At 36.3% G+C, this 18,427-nt stretch overlaps 1 long non-coding RNA gene across 1 annotated transcript in view; it reads left to right on the top strand.

Moving 5' to 3' along the window:
• Positions 1-18,427, top strand: part of LOC121415128 — a 47,057-nt gene that overhangs the window by 8,583 nt on the left and 20,047 nt on the right. Inside the window, exons 2-3 of the long non-coding RNA XR_005969956.1 lie at positions 10,823-10,874; positions 11,411-11,599. This is a non-coding gene — a long non-coding RNA (uncharacterized LOC121415128). The remainder of the gene's footprint in view (positions 1-10,822; positions 10,875-11,410; positions 11,600-18,427) is intronic.

Raw genomic sequence — 18,427 nt, 5'->3', positions numbered from 1 at the left:
CTTTTCTTCTCTTCTCTTTGATCCCCACTAATACTATTGTTTATTTCAATCAATGAAGGAGGGTTTTTTTAATTCTCGGTTTTTGTAAATAACATATTTTACTAAAATCGAGACATGATTAATTAATTGATATTTACCTTTACTTTTCTCCTGCTTTCCGAAAAGAATTTCCTGCCAACTAAATTTATTTATTTCAAAATTTAAACTACTTTCACATAGATCCCAAAGTGATTTTGAAAATTCAGAAGTATAAAATACGTTCTTTCTTCTTTTTCACAAAATGAGCATAAATTGGTCGAAATAAGACCAAAACGGAAAAGGTGGTGGTTAGTGTATATAATATTATGCAAGAGTTTATACTGGAACTCCCTTAATCGACTATACATTGTGCAATATCTTAGTCTTAAAAATATACTTTCTATTTTCTTATTGGTAAGATCATAATTCGTTCTAATTCTGTCAAAAATAGAAGGTTTGATTTCCTTTTTATACAACAGCTGTTCGTATATTTCTTTTGATTTTAAAAACATTAAATTAGTATTTTTCTTACCCAAATTGAAATCGATTCCAGAGTTATGCTTTGCATTTATTTCAATATTATTCTTTCAACTAACGAGTAAACAGGCATGAATATGCTTAATCTTTTCAACATCATTTGCATCTAAATTCAAAATTCATTTATTCAAAATATGATGCAGTCTATAAATCTCTTTATCGTATAGAATCTTATCAAATATACAACTCCCTTTATATCAAATAAGCTTATTATTAAAAATCACCACTTTCCCAAACTCTGTACTTCTAATATGTCTTATATTTACCCACTCTTCTAATAAGTACATGTAAAACTTTCAATAAACCTGGTATATAGTCACATGAAAATAACAAATCTCCACCCAAATGTCTAGTGGCAAAATTAAAGTACTGTTTCCATTTCATATCTTCATCTTTATTTAAAAATCTTTTAATCCACATTATTCGCTGTGCCTTTACCTGTACAGGGAAGTTTAACATCTTTAATCCTCACCACTAACTTGTATGTAACCCACCTGACCCCCCACAACGATTTCAAGTATTTTCTTGATTCGCGTAGCCGAAATTTTTGTTAAAATTTTATAATCTACGTTAAGAAGGGATATGGGTCTATAATTTTTCAATAAAAGAGGATTTTCCCATCTTTAGCGATTAACGTAATAAATACTTGTTTTTGCGACGAAGCCAATTCCCCGGACCAATATGCCTCATTCAAAGCATCTTTAACTAATTCTCCAATATCCGGTCAAAAAGTATAGTAGAACTCCGAAGAAAGACCGTCATTTCCAGGTGATTTGTTATGTTTCAATTCTTTTAAAATTTCTAGACATTCTTTGTTAGTTATTACTCCTTCACAAAGTTCTCAAGATGTCTCCGCCAATTTAGGTAATCCTTGAAAAAATTCATCAAAGAGGTTATCCGAACACATGCACATTACTTTATCATACAACGTACTGTAATATTTCCTGATTCCTTCACTTATTTTTTTTTCATCACAGCAGATGTATCCATCTGTGGTTTTAATTTTTTAATTGTGGTTTTTCTTTTATTACTTTGCATCAACTGGTTGAAATAACGCGAGTCTCTTTCACCACATTCATACCAGGAGGCACGGGTTCGAACCTTAAGACCTTCATTAACATAACTATAGATTTCCCTTAATTTCTCTTTTGTATTTTCTGGTTTTTCTAAGGTATTTGCATCAGTACGATCTTTCAATTGTTCTTCATAAACTGTATTTCTCTTTCTAAATCCGTTTTCATTATCCTTCTTTTATCAGCCAATTTTTTCGAGAATTTTTGTGTAAACCTTCGAATTTTCATTTTTAGAAAATCCCATAACAACCTTTCATCTTAAATTTCAGATTGCAATTCTTTTCTCAATTCATGAATTTCTTTCTTTAATTCTTTAACATAATCGTCATTTTCACATAAACTGTTATTAAACTTCCAATATGACCTCTTCCTACAAAAATAACTTTATTTTTTGTTTTGTCGAATAAGTGTACAAAAATTGAATGATGATCAGGGGCCACAGATGGAATTATATCGCACTTTATAACCATTTCCTCTAAACCTTCTGAAATTATCCAGTAATCACGTCTGCTTTGCAAGAAGGGGTTCTTTTGCATATAAGTAAATTGTCTTTTCAGGGGATGTCTAACTCTCCAAACATCAAAAAATTGAAAGTCTTCCATAAATTTTCCAAAGTCTCGATTAAATCTATTTGAAATCCTATTTAGAGATTGTCCGTTATAATCTAAATTATTGTCCCTAATCATGTTAAAATCACCACCTATTATAAGAGGGTATCTAGCTTTATTCAACTTAGCAAGGGTATTTCGTTTTTTTTTTTTGAAATTGCAATTGTTCATTTTCAAAATTTCTTGTAGGAAAATATACATTTCCTAAAATCAACCTAACCAATTGAAACGTACAATCTATGAATATAAATCTACTCTCATTGTCTCTTAAGACTTGTAATATCTCTATATCTACCGTTGGCGCAATTAAAACTAATACACCCTTGCTATGAGCTGATGAACAATGACTGAAATAACTGGTGCCGTCCCACCGTGATGAATCCCATCTATCCTCACATTCCCTAGTACTAAATGTTTCTTGCAAAAAGACAATATCGGCCCCTTTATCTTTACACCCAAAAAAAATAAGGTCTCTTTTATCACTATCTCTAATTCCTTTCACATTGAGGGAGATCAATTTACAACTAATCTGGAGACTCATAAAAAAACGATATAAAACAAATAGCCGGACACCGGAGCCAATCACCCACCAAAGGCCATCCCAAAACTTGAGGCCCCCGTCCCCTCCCACCCCAGACCCCCCAAAAAACCCAGGGCAACTCCGAAGAGTAAGCTTCATGCTATGAGCAAGAGGCAAGGTGGGAACTACCATGACCATCATAGGCGAAACCCTCTCCTCCGACAATGAAAGAAGGAAAAAATAATAAGAGTAATCTAACAAGCACTCTAAACATAAAAGACGACACCAAAACAACACCTGAACAAGACAAGAGACTCGCACTGCGTTTTCCTACATAAATACCACACATAACAAAGGAAAATAGGGCTTCCCATGGGGTCTCCTACGAAATCCATTTCTTACATAAGAACGTAAAATCTGTAAAGAGCTTGAACCTTGCCCTTATTTTATGTAAGAGCGTTCTTTCCCGTCATTCGTTCCTAAAAAGATATCTAGTGTGTGACCGGGAATTTACAACTGTTTAACATTACAAAGGTAAATGCAATGTAAGAATAAATTAAGATGAACACAGATCATTGAAATGAGAATAGGCGAACAGCGATTCCGGTGCTGTAGAATGTGTTTATAATTATCCAAATGAAAAGGGTAAAAGCTTCGAAACCCTAATTTTTTTTTCATAGTAGATGCAATTATGAATAATAAAAAAGTACGGTAAATGCTAATAATATATATATATTTGCTATTTACAGCAACTATGGCCTATTGAGTTCTCAATATTTGTATATCTGTGTTCAACCAAATTATCTAAAATGACAACATAAATCAGAGTTTCTTCAATTTACTTCCTGATCATTCTTCCATCAACTTATGAACATTTCCAAGAAAATCAGGCTGAAAAAATTGCTAATAGTGGTGCTACTTTCATCGATTGAGTTACAGATCTCCTCGTTTTAGTTTTTCAAAGAAACATAACCGAGGTAAAATACATCTTGAAAATACTTAGTGTAAATTGCATGATAAACATGCCTATTTCTTATGTTCTCGCATAATACACACAATAATATAGATCTCATTTGACAGTCATATGAATGCTCTTTTCATATTAATATTCCGGAAAATGTTTACAGTATTTATCTAGTAAATATACAAGGAAAAAAAATCTTCCTTTGTGAAAAATAGAAAATATTTTGACTCTCTGTAAAAACTATAATTGATCCACTCGATTGCTCGTCCAATTATCATGATTATGCGGACATATTCACTCAAGCACTTAAAACTATGCTTGATGACTGCAAGAATTGTATGAAGTGAATGAATGGAATCATGTATTTTATTTCCATTTCGTTCTGAATATAATTCAAGAAATATTCTTTACGTTTGATTAGGACATTTTTAATATAACAACTTTTTTTTCTCGTATTAATATAATTATATCATTCTATTTCAAAATTGTCAAACTTGAAAATGACTACTCTCTCTATACAAGCTATGAAGTCATTATATTCCACTTTTTTCTAGTTTCACAAGCCTATGTCTACTTCACTATCTACATATTGGATTTTTTAATGTTTGAGTGTTATTCATTGTACAATCTGCCCGGACAATCTGTCAATTAAAATTTCATGTCTTAAGAATTGTATCACCACATGCCATGCGTATATCTGTGACAAATAATCTGTGGTCTGTGCTGTTTGAGTGAATGATACAATAAATACATCAATGTACTGAAATAAAAGTCACCTTTTTTCTTCTTTTTACATGAGATTATATGCATACATAGATGAATACTGGCTGTTCCACATTTCAACTTAATGTGTTTATAAAAAAAAATCATAGCATATAACCAATATACATTTATAGCAAATACTATTCATCTTAGTCTATACCTTCTTTGGCATTTTGTTATTTAGTGAATCTATATATCTGCTATTTCAAACATAAAGTGGAAACTTATTTATCATAGTTGTTTCCCATCTGTGATAGCCATTTTTGAAGGTTATTAATACTTAATTGTTTTATTTATTTTTCTTTACTTTATACTGTTTTGAATTAATTCTGTATTTTCTTTAAGAAACTATCCTGGATTCGGACAATCATAGTATTGTTATTCCATATATTCAGTATGTTCAGAATATCAGAACAATCCAATGGAATTTTCATCCATACTCACTGTGAAAAAAATCTTTTACAGTGAAATTACATATTCATTATACAATATTTTCTTTCAAAGGTGCTCATATTTTTACAATATTTTGTTGAATGTTTTACATTGAATCAATGAACATGATAAAAATGTTTTAATTATTTTTCTTTACTTTATACTGTTTTGAATTAATTCTGTATTTTCTTTGAGAAACTATCCTGGATTCGGACAATCATAGTATTGATTTCCATATATTCATTATTTTCAGAATATCAGAACAATCCAATGGAATTTTTATCCATACTCACTGTGAAAAAAATCTTTCACAGTGAAATTACATATTCATCATACAATATTTTCTTTCAAAGGTGCTCACATTTTTACAATATTTTGTTGAATGTTTTACATTGAATTAATGAACATGATAAATATGTGGCTGTACAGAGGCTTGCTCACCAACTTCTTTCCAAGCGTTTACAAGTGCTGTCCAAGGTGATGTTGATCCCTTTACTCGACACTCGAGGGTTAGCTTGATTCCATTTAGACGGATCCTTGTTGATTTATTTTCATTTTTCCTCAATTGATAGGCGTGATTTTCCAACTCAAACCGTCACTTTTTCAATTATAATGGAAGATCTGTGACAACTCGACGCCGTGGACTATCAGAACTTGGTTGAGCATGGTGATTTTTCTTCAACTGACTTTGCTGATATTTTTTCAATACTGCATCGCGATCGAACATACTCATAAATCGAACGATGATTGAATCCGGACCTCTGCGTTGCTCCCCCTGAATCTGACGTCTTGGAAGCCTGTGGGCGTTTACGAACTTCATTTTACTCGTTTCCTCCTGGGTAAAACCTAACTTTTGTATGCTGCTTCTTACTTTCCTTTCAATATTTTCATCTTCCTCCTTTTCTATTCCGTACAGCAGAAGGTTGAGTTTGCGATCGTGTAGCTCCAGAGCAAGGATTGAATCCTTAAAGGGGAATGAAACCTTTGGAACAAATAGGCTTGTATAGAAACAGAAAAATCAAAGAATAAGAATAAAGAAAGTTTGAGAAAAATCGGACAAATAATGAGAAAGTTATGAGCATTTTAATATTGCAATCACTAATGCTATGGAGATCCTCCCATTGGCAATGCGACAAGGATGTGTGATGTCACTGATGAACAACTTTCCCTTTGGTGGACTATAAAATACCCTTAAAAATTTCTCTTTTTGCTTTTTCTTATGATGATACAAACTCTTTATCCATGATGTATTCTTAAAAAATATGTATTACATGCCATCATGTAGAAAGAACACATGATCTATGGATAGATGTGATAAAAGAGGCAATTCAAGTGAAATATATACTAAAGCAATGGGGAGAGTTGTTCACAAGTGACATCACACATCTTTGTCGCATTGCCAATTTGCTATCTCCATAGCATTAGTGATCGCAATATTCAATGCTCATAACTTTCTCATTATTTGTCCGATTTTTCTCAATTTTTTGTTGATCTGTTTCTTTGATTTTTCTGTTTTCACACAAGCTATCTTGTTTCAAAGGTTTCATTCTCCTTTAATTTGTGCTTCCATAAGCATTTTTCTCCTTTCTTAGCTTCGGAATTTCCAGATTTTCAATTGCGCTTATTCTTGAAGCCGAATCTGCTGCTGCAACCTGTAGATCAGCAAGTGTTGTATGCATTCCTGAAATATCCTTCTTGATAGCAGTCATCTGAGAGCCCTATGTATCCAAACGTTGTAAAATCTGGTTAGACAATTTTTGAAAATCTGCACGTGTTACCATGTCCGATGTCTTCCCAGCTTCTAATGCATGGTCCTCTTCCGTGGTGACTTGATTATTAGACCCCGGGGGGGGGGCACTCAGTATATAATGCATAGTGGGTCCCGCGGAGGGGACCCCCATTTTTATACTCAAATTTCCGTTCCAAGGCATAACATTTTTGTCTTATTGAGAAAAAGAACAAAGAAAGCCGCTCCAAGGCATAGCATTTTCTTCTTATCGAGAAAAAAATCTGCTCCAAAGCTTCGCATATTTTTGTTTACGCCGTTCCGGTCGCATTGATCCACTACAATGAGCTGCAATTTTGGTGAAAAGCGGCCGCAGAGCACTGTCCGACCATCGCCTCTGCGCTCGCGCAGAGGCGATGGTCCATAGGGATGCATACGCACTCACATGCTGGTGATCCGTTCCAAGGACCCCCGTTTTCACAAACATTTGTAGTTCCGAAGCCCGTTCCGAGGACCCTCCTTTTTACAATTAGCCCGCTCCAAGGCCTCCGTTTTTTTTCTCGCCAGCGGCGGCACACCCCCACCACTTTTTTGGTCGAGTGCCCCCCCCCCTCCGGGTATTAGACATGTTCAAATCTCTCGTAAACTTGTTAGATCGTAACAAATATGGCCCTCTTTTATTCTTTTCCTTGTTTCCACTCATTTCATGTTAAAATCAGTTATTATTTGCAGTTCATTCCGTGGGTTTCGTAGGATCTTAACGAATTATTCAGCACCTCCAAATTGCGTGATGCCGTCGTTCCTCATGGCGCCCTCTTTTTACTTATAATCGATTTTTCGTAATGGTGTTTTCGCTTTTAGTTCCTTTGTTGTTCTTTTACTGAGATATCTTGTATTCTCTTTCCCCCTTCTTTCTTAGCGCTTTGAAACTTTCGAATAAAGCGCTTTATAAATTTTGTATATCATTTTTATTATCATTCATGAAACTTACCTGTCTCGCTAAACTATGCAAGCGCGAAGCGCGAGCAGAAATACTTGTATGTATTGATCCCAAACGGAGATTTTAAGGACTATATTGTAGGAATCCATTGAATATACATATCTCACCATAGTCATGTTAATGTGAGTGCCAAGCGCTTGCTGTTTTTTTTTTTAGAATTACATCTGAACACATGAAGCACTTTTTGTAGTCATTGAAATCATGATTATCATACGCACCTAACTAATCAATTATTGCGAGCGCGAAGCGCGAGCTGAAATGTAGATAATTCAGACCTGAAGTGGGTCATTCTAATGCTTGTTTGTAGGAATTCACTATGACCGTACGTATTTCACTAACCAAATAAAGAAAAGTTTTGATATTCAGAACAGAAAAAGGGACATTTTAAGGACTGCAAAAACTCCGGTGTTGATTTAACACCAGCTCGGAATCTATTTATGTCCACAACAGAGAAGTATTGAAACAACACCAGTTTGGAATCAAACCGATGCTGTTTTAATACTGATTAGTGTTGTATAAACACTTATCTGGTGTTAGACCAAAACGAAACTGGTGTTGTTTAGCACTTCTCTAGTGTGGACATATATCGATTCCGGGCTAGTGTTAAATCAGCACCACATATTTTGCAGTGTACGCGGTGCTAGGGAGGAAGACAACACAAAATTTGGTGTTCTGAAAATAATGTTAGCAATAATTTAGTTCAAAGATAACACGAACATTCAACATAGGAGAGGTTAAGTTGGGGAAGACGATGGCTGCACTTTTTCTAGCAGACGGAAATGTTGATAACAACATAGATCGGCATAAAAATCGTCTGGCAGAACTACCAGAAATTTTTTTTATTCCAACTTTATTTTTCTCTACCTTTCTTTCCACTAACAATGATTAAACGTCAATTTATTTGTCTTGAAATACATGTGTGAGTAGCCTTCAAATGCATCTCTAATTTGAATTAAACAAATTATTATTAAATATATCATATGTTTACTTTTTGCCACATCGTTAAAAATTAAAGACAAAAAGGAGGGAAATAAAATCGAAAACGTCTAAAAAAAAGCAGTACCGCAATAAAAAAAAATGCTCCCGCCATGGGACGTCATTCTATGTATTTCGGAGGGGGGAGGCAAAAGTGAGAAACAAATATTTCTTTGTTGTTGTCTGATCGTTCTACGTACCAATTTGATAATACCTCTATGTTTAAATGTTTCTTAAAGTGCATGCTTTTTATAATTTGGATTGCTCATCTATTTTTCAAGTTTTCAAAATTATTTGGGGACGATCGAAGCCTCTGTCTCCTGTTATAATTTCGTACAGTCTAAAATATTCCATTCTTCATTGCCACAATCACCCCTCCCCTACTATAGCTGACTTTTATTTAACTGTAAATTCGCTTACTAAATGATGTCACAATGCAGCAGGCTTCGTGTCATCGCGCGCACAATGTTTTTTCCCCTGAAAATTTTGCGCGATCTTTTCTTTAACAGCGCATTTGATTGGATATAATAGATGCAGAGTGGGAGGAGCTGAAGATAACACGAAATGAGATAACACGGTTTTCAGAATACCGTTATGGGCGTGTTAAATCTTTGATTGGTGGGAATTTCTTTTACCCGATTGCTAAGAAAACATGAATGCTTGTAAGTAAACAACCTGAGGACCGACGGCTTAAGGTCCTCTCCTTCTAGAGGGATAGAGAGAGATAACACGATATTTAACGCAAAAGCTAACACGGTGTTCAGAATACTGCCCCTGGATACGCCGTTGACCTGTGCCACACCCTTTTTTGCACAGCACCAACTACCCTGGGCGGTATTGTAAAAATCGTGTTAATTCTGGTGTCAAATATCGTGTTATCTTTCTGATTTAACACGCCCCTAACATACCTCCAAATCGTGTTATCTCCAGCTCCTCCCACTCTGCATCTATTTAATCCAATCAAATTCGCTGTTAAAGAAACAAATCGCGTGGAAAAGGGGGTGCGCGCACGGTGACACGTAGCCTGCATTGTGACATCATTCTGTAACACCGTTCCGGGGGCCGTATTCTGAAAATTGTCTTAAGAGAAATATTCTTGTATCTTTAGAGTTACACTAAAATCCGTATTCCGAAAATTGTCTTAACTTTTCTTGTAACTTTTCGTTCACTGAGTGCGTATGACGTCAGAGATATAATAATACATAAACATATAATCGGCGCATATTATGTCTGTGCGCAAGATAAAATATCGAGTTACAAGGTATTCTGAAAATTCTCTTATCTTTACGTTCTCTTAACTTCCTTGGAAAATACAATAAAATTTACAAGAGGTGGGGGGGCTATTATAACTGATTGTTGCATGCGATATTTGTCCGTCTGCAATAATTATTTCTTGCTGCATCCCGCAAGAACATAAGGTTTTACAAAAGCAGACATTCCAAAGACATTACAATGACGGATCGGTAGACTTTTGAGCAATTAAAAATTGGTGTTCGAGACGATGAATCTTTTTAGAGAAAAATATATCTTTGAGAAGAGCCACGTGTATTTTTAGCACAGAAGCGCACAAGCATAAGCGTCGGGGTCGCAAGGAAATTACGCCTCGTATCATCAAAATGCGCTTCATTACTTTTCAGAAGAGATGCTTCTATTGGTTGACCTGAGCATATAACAAGCTTAATAATTGGTTGATGACAGAATATTGGGCGTGTCAGAGATAAATAGGGGACGTCCTTACAGAGATAAGAAAATTTTCAGAATACCAATTTAAGAGAATTTTAGCGCGCTGTTATCTTGCTGACTTACAAGGAAAGTTAATAGAAAAGTTAAGACAATTTTCAGAATACCACCCTGGTGTCTAAATATGAAGTACATTCAATGAGTTATTAATTTCTTTATACTAATTCAATTCTTCTTATTCTTTCTTGACTGCCTTCTTTTGTCAAGGTGACAGAGCTGAGATCACTTGCCATACACTTTCTTTTTTATTCCTTTATATTATTTGTATCACCCGAAGAACAAATTTCGAGTACCCTAAGAGCACTACAATTTGCAATTGTCAGTTAATTATGTACGTTCTCGTTAGTTTGTTCTGTTTGAAAATGGAATAAACTAAATTGAATTGATTTGTAGTACTTAAAGAATAATCACACGTTCTAAACTGATTAAATTGAGAGCTAAATTCCCTCATTATTTTCTACTTGCAGGCAAGCAGAGAATATTAGAGAAATGTATCTTCCACTTGTATGGCTGAATGAGGTAAGAATAAGCGTTTAAAAACATCTTATTTAGAAGTTATTGGTCAGATGTTTGGAGACTTAAAAGATATTGAGATATAGGTCACACACTTTCACAGCTGCCCGTTCCACAGCCTCCGCTATATGGAGTACTATTCTGTACGCAATCCCAATTTACACTCATATATCATTGCTAGATCGGGCATACAAACCGGAATTGAAACATTTAAAATAATGACCTCAGTGACCTCTAATCATTGACACGTATCCCAGAAATATTTATATTATCAATTTGCACAATTATACTATTATGCATACATAGGCTAAATTTGGAATTGGTCACTGCAAACATAGTCCACGCTTTCTTCAATCCCCAATACAGTATTCTATTATTAATGACTAAACCTGCCCTTGATGAACTAGGAGCAAGTCATTATTGAATCATGGGCTTACCAATTTGTTGAAGTTCTGGATATATATGGTATTTTCAATAACATATTTTGTTCAAGTTTACCTCATTTGATCTATCATAATTTATTAACTATTTATTTCTGACAGAGTGCGACGATCCCGGTGGAATATTCGGATCTATATCATAATTACGTTCAGATTCCTCAGTATGTATTGCTTGCAATCATTGTACTACTCATATCAGTAGGGAGTGGCATCGTCGTTGGTCTCATCAATTTCTTCGTCTGGCGATTATGGCGAGCAAGACAGAACAGATTACATGCTGATACAACCAAGGTGATACTTCTTTCGTTTCCTAAATGATACTTCTTTCGTTTCCAAAGTAATTATATTCCAATGTTAATCCCCTCATGTCCCAAGGAAATGATAGACCGAGCTTCTAAATATGTTCCTTATTGAAGGCAATTTCCCCTCTTTATGCGTGATAATTTCCCAATGGTATTTTCAATCTTACCTTTGTTGCAACCGTTAATAGCGAGTTTTCGCGAACTTCTTGAACATTACGCTCCGGTAACACAAAAGTTAGGACGATTAAGGGGATTAAGGGGGTTAGATATATGGCGTATCGCGTAAAATTGATAAAAAGTTGCGAGAGCGAAGAGAGCAAGCAAAAATTTTGAAATTTTTATTTTAGAAATCTAACTTCGTTATAGACTTTGACAATCATCATATTAAAAATATTATATCATATTTCACCCTTTCTATTGTGTTATTTATTTGGTCGTTATTTAATTTAGTTTTTTGTTCTTTATTATAATTATTTCATTTATTTATCATTATCATTATTATTTTTTTTGGGGGGAGGGGTAGTGTACGTCTTGGATGGTACTAAGTAATTAACAATTCATCATACACGAAGGCCATAAGAGGGTCTAAGGAGGGATGATGCTAGCTTGCTAGCTCGCGCCCGCTAAATTTACGAGTACGAGATCGGCTTGGATATGCAAAAAAAAAGGTAGTTTAAAAGGTTTACTGACGGATGGTCTATTATCACTTGGTCTAATCATCAGATGGGCTAACAACATTCGGACTAAACCCACTTTGTCCAATTCTCTTTTGGTCTAATGACCACTTGGTCTAAGAGTCAATTAGTCTAATGACCACTTGGTCTAATAGCCACTTGGTCTAATGGCAACTTGGTCTAATAGCCAATTGGTCTAATGACCACTTGGTCTAATAGCCACTTGGTCGAATGCCCACTTGGGCTAATCGTCACTTGGTCTTATTTTCACTTGGTCTAATTGCATTTGGTCGAATTCCAGTTCGTTTAACAGTCGGTTGGTCTAATACCAGTTTGTCTAATCCTAACATGGTCCATTATTCATTTCGTCTACATGCCATTTGGTCTAATTTGTAAAGTCTGCATGGTGACTTGTTTTCTATTTTCTGGTGAAATTTTTAAAGTTACTTTCCGCGCGCCGGCTTCGAATCTTTACACGCGCCCCCTCGATATTGGAGTACAGTTAGAGTGACGTATATTTCGTCCCAAACTGAATTTTGAAAATATGGGGATTTTCGAAAGCCTGTGGGGACGAAAAAAATTATTTGGGGATTAAATAAATTGGGGATTTTTGTCTGTTTCAGGGAATTTTTGAAGGTTTTGTTGAAAAACAATCAAATTTGCTATTTTCTGTAAAATAACGCTAATATAGAGGTGACAAAATATTATTTTATTTATACACCTCAATGTATACGATCTACTGTAGATAGTTAACGCTGGCTAAACCCAATCATAGTTTCCAACTTTTCAAGAAAAATCCGTGATTTTTCTCTGATAAAGTTCAAAAATTTCTTGGTAATTATTTCAACCCATTCCCAGTTTCTCATGTTTTCTAAGTTGTTGCAGTGAATTACATGTATTATTATTATTTTAGTTATGCATGTATAATGTACCAGTAGGCCTATACTTGTATTGGAGTAAAAGAGGCTACACTAAAAAACAACAACACCATAACATGTCATTTAATGAATGTTGTTTTAATATACAACAAAATATAACAGAGTCTGACTGACTATCATGCTTTCGACTTTTGGGCCGATCAAATTTCCTTAATTTGAGGCATTTTCCCCGGATTTGGGGCAATCCCTGACTGGAAAAAGTTTACTAAAATCCCTGATGGGGTTGGAACCTTGTCAATCCATTTTAAGGAGGAGGCGAAGAAGTAGAACAAAAAAAACAGAATGAGAAGATACATGTATATAAGGTGAATGACTACTGTGGTGATAACTGATAAAGGTCTGCAAGCGTAGACTATACTATGTTATTATACGTCAGAATGATGTGGCTGCTACCAAGATAGTCGCAGTGATGTTGTCGCAGCTAACCCAATAGACCTGTATAGTGTAAACAAACTATATCTAACTGGTCTGGTATTTGCTTCCAAACTATTAAAATAACTTAACAAATACTCATAACAAAATTGCATGGTCTAATGGCTTTGTAAGTTTTGGAATCCCCCAAACTGCATAACTAGGCCATCAAGTTCAAGTATCGTCCGTAATAGTGCATCACAATGATTTAAAACAGGCATAAACATGTTTACCAGATACGTATCAAAACAGTCAATTACATTATATTTTCGTTTCTTTCTTCATAACAATTTTATTTGATGAAACCCTGCCATTCGACAAGGTCCCCAACTTATTCTGTAAATGTGCATGCGGTGATGTAATGATTATGAGTATGATATAATTTTCATCATTATCTTATAATCGATATACAGACCTAATCATGAGAATTATTTTATTAGAATAATTCATTTGATGAGCGACTATCTCGTCATCGATGGTCCTTCACGGTGAGGTTTTTGCGCCCACCAGCCCTACCCCGGCTCTACCTCTCCGGGTCCTGGCAAAATGTATCAACTGATGCATGGTATTTATCCATTACGTACCATATTTTCTAATTCTAGATAAAATGAATAATAATGAATAATACTATATTAGAAGAAATGGACATTAGACCAAGTGTGAATTAGACCAAGCAGTCATTAGACCATTTGGTTATTAGACCAAGTGGTCATTAGACCAATTGGATATTAGACCAAGTTGAAATTAGACTAAGTGGAAATCAGTCAAAATGATAATTAGACCAAGTGGAAATTAGCCGAAGTGGAAATTAGACCAAGTTGTTTTAGACCAACTGGAAATTAGACTAAATGATTTTAGCCCAGCTGCTCATTAGACTAATTGGATATTAGACCAAGTGGGAATTAGACGAATTTGATTTTAGACGAACTGGTTTACCGTTTAAAAGGTTTATTGGGCGGGAGAAAGATAATTTCAAGAAGGAGATAACGCATCTTAACCCTAAAAAGACTGGGGGGGCTGATTCAGCCCCCCCTCGACATTTTTCGCGATAAATCCGCCGCGCGAAATTTTTTGACCGCGTCCCTTGCTGACTTTTTAATTTCAAGTCTCGCGCAACTTTTGAGACCAAAATTGTGACCCCCGGTATGCGGTTCTAAAATTACGCAACATTTCGTAAGAGCATGCAGACCCAAAATTACTCAAAAAACGTGAATTTGTGTACAAATCCAATGCAAATAGAGTTCTTAGCCAAAATTCATAAATGTATCATTATTTTTCCTTTTACTGCTTAAAATCAATTAATTTTATCTTGTTTATGGTCAAAATAAAGTCCCCGACAATTTCCATTGAAAAAACAATAAAAAACAAAAAGTCGAAAAACAAAGAAATACATAAGAAATTTAGAAAACAATAGAATACATAAGAAAATAAATGTGATTTTGAATTTTTTTTTTAAATCAAGTCGATCAGATGCCTATTTAGAGTATGTGAAACAAAAATTAGCATTTCAGGGGCATTATTTACTTAATTAGAGCAAACTTATGATTTTACGCATAAATTAGCATAATTAATGAGCAATGAGATTTTTGCAGAATTTGATGTTAAAGTTTTGTAGATAATGCCATGGGTAATGCGTGTGCCAATTTTCGTGGCGATCGCGCGATCGACGGCCGAGATCATAAGGGGGGGCTGAATCAGCCCCCCCCCCCCAGTCTTCTTAGGCGTTGAAATAGCCCAGTCTATTTAGGGTTAAGCGTGATACACAGGGTCTGTGCTGGAGATATTAAATCTTGAGCGGAAAACGGGAGATTTTGCGAAAATGGGCTTTCGGCGGGAGATCTCCCGCTGAGAGCGGGGGAGTTGGAGTCTCAGCTATCCGTCTGAAAACCATTCGACTTTGCGGGGGTTTTTTTTCTTTTCCTTGCTCCTTCTACACAAACGATATGCCTCTATAGCACACAATGTAATGGGCATTATGTTTCACTTTTCACCGAAATAGGGGATTAGATTTAAATTCCCGGGGACCACTTCCACTGATAAGTGGATACCAGGCACGACCATGGGGTTTCGAAAAGCACCCTAAACAAGGGAAGCAAGTCTTTTCCAGGTTAGGAAAATGCATCCCTGAAGAAGCATTTGGCTTGTGAAAACAATGCACGATTTTCAAAGGGGTGCTCGAGGCTGAAGACATTATTTCAGTAAATAGAGTAAAACTCACTGAGCAAAATGCTGAAAATTATAGGAGACATATCGCTCATAGAGGCAGGAAAGGGGGTTGTCGGAGAAGAAAAATCCCTTCAAATTCCACACCGCCTGGTATCCTTGATCATCAACGTCTTCGTTTTGTTTCGTGGATTGCACATTCTATAAATTCTAAAAACAAGTCTACTGCTCTATGTGACTTTATTATTGGTCATCGATTGGATATATTCGTCTTGACCGAGACATGGTTAACTGGTGATAATCGTGATTCTCGCACCCTAGCTGATATTAAGAACACACTTCCTAATTATTCGTTGCATCACTTACCATGCGGTCACTCGAGAGCTGGTGGTGTTTGTGTTTTCCTTTGTGATGGGGTTAAGATGAAACTCAATGTTGGTCAAAGTTTTAAATTTTTTGAACATTTTGACATGAACATTAGTTCCATGAGAACTTCATTCCGTTTAGTAGTCATTTATCACCCCCCCCCCCTCCTAATAAGAAGAATAAACTTACTAGCGCAATCTTTCTGGAGAATTTTGGTAGCTTTATAGAATAACTTTTGTCACAACCTTGCAAATTTCTTCTGGCTGGAAATTTCAATGTCCATTGGGACTCGGCAGGAGATTCTGAAGCAATTCTTTTCTGTGATATGGTGACTGCTCCTGGTTTTATGCAACATGCTAATGCTTCTACCCACATTGCTGGTCATACTCGGATATATTAATAACTGATAGTGATGATTATTTTGTTTCTTCCGTCTCTATTATTGAAGAGCTTCCTTCTGACCACGCAGCTGTGAAGTGCCTCATTGATATTGCCCACCCTCCCCTAATGAGGAAATTTCTGTGCTGTCGTAAGTTACGCTCCGTGGATATATCGTCTTTTAAATTTGACATTGTGCGCTCTTCTTTTACAGTCTCTCCTACTAGTGACCTTGATTATTTAGTGGCCCAGTATAACAGCGAACTCCGGAGTATACTGGATCATCATGCACCAAAAATAGAGAAAGAAATTGTTGTTCGTCCTCACTCCCCTTGGTTTTCAGATTATCTTCGTGTAGAAAAGCAGAAAAAAGGCACCTTGAAAAGAAGTGGCGAAAGTCTGGTCTAACTGTTGACAAAATCATTTATCTAAAACAGTGTAGCATTTATCGCGACCGCTTGTCAAATGCCAAATTTGACAATCACATTAATGAGATCTCCCAGTGTGATGAACGCAGCCTTTTTAGTGTCGTCGAAAAACTTTGTCATGGTAACCAGACTCTTAAGCTACCGCAGCATGAGAATCCTAAGGAAATTGCAGACGGATTTGCAGGGGTTTTTTTAGCAAAAGATCAGAATGCTGAGAGCTAAAATTGATGCAACACCTCTACCTCCACTTTCTGTTCGGTTGCGTGAGGCCTGCCATTCTAACTTTACACGATAATACTGTCGAATGTTTTGAAAATCATTAAGAACTCTTCTAAGACATCCTGTGATTTTGATCCTTTGCCATCTTCTGTTTTCACTTTGTGCATCGATGAACTTCTTCCTGTGTTGACAGTTATCATAAACCAATCATTGTCAACAGGTGTTTTTCCTTATCAATTTAAGAAAGCTTCAGTTCGACCCTTGTTAAAGAAACCACATTTAGATCCAGAAGTTTTGAGTAATTATCGTTCTGTTTCTAGGCTATCTTTTGTATCTAAGCTCATTGAAAGAGTGGTAGTCAGTCAAACTCTAATTCTGCTCAGTCTACATAAAGAGTTTTCCATAGCACTAAGACAGCCCTAGTCCGTGTCCAAAATGATATCTTATGTGGCCTTGACAATAAGCAAGAAACCATTTTGGTACTGTGACGGAATCAGCGGCGGGATGGTTGGTCCGGTCCGCCGGCAGCTCGCTCTTGTCAGGATGCCTGCCGCCGGCGGGTGTTTCGCCACGTCGATTTCCAAACTTTTAGTCGTGGATCCGTTTGGCAGAGATATACTGCCGCAGTTGACACTTGCACAAGCCCCGTTCCTGCCAGTACCACCACCAGGCAACCTCTAGACGGCTACACTCTTTGTTGTCAGCTCCAACAGCTCACCCGACCATATGCATCTAGTTTGTGTAATTAAGCTCTCTCGACCATATGCGTCTGATTCCTGTAGTTAGGCTCTCACGACCATATGCATCTGATTCCTGTAGTTAAGCTATCTCGACCATAGGTATGGGTTTCACCGTAGTCAAGCTCCCACGACCATACCCATGGACTCTGGTAACTTCCTCCGTCGTCTGCTTACGACCAGCTACTACGTCTGCTCCGTATTGCAACAACGTCTGAATTCCGTACTGCAACAACGTCTGTTCAGCACTGCAACCACGTCTTTTCAGTACCACGACCACGTCTGAGTCCGTACTGCAACCAGTGACATCTGTTCAGTACTGCAACCACGTCTGTTCAATACTACGACCAAGTCTGAGTCCGTACTGCAACCAGTGATATCTGTTCAGTACTGCCACCAAGTACGTCTGATTCCGTACTGCAACCACATCTGTTCAGTACCGCAACCTCGTCTGTCACGTACGTGCAAAGCGCCAACTTAATGTGTTACGCCATCTTGCTTGT

Source organism: Lytechinus variegatus, chromosome 1, assembly GCF_018143015.1.
Source record: "Lytechinus variegatus isolate NC3 chromosome 1, Lvar_3.0, whole genome shotgun sequence".
In the NCBI taxonomy this organism is placed as follows: Eukaryota; Metazoa; Echinodermata; class Echinoidea; order Temnopleuroida; family Toxopneustidae; genus Lytechinus; species Lytechinus variegatus.
Note: the sequence above shows the minus strand (reverse complement) of the source record. Positions and strands in the feature narration are given on the sequence as shown.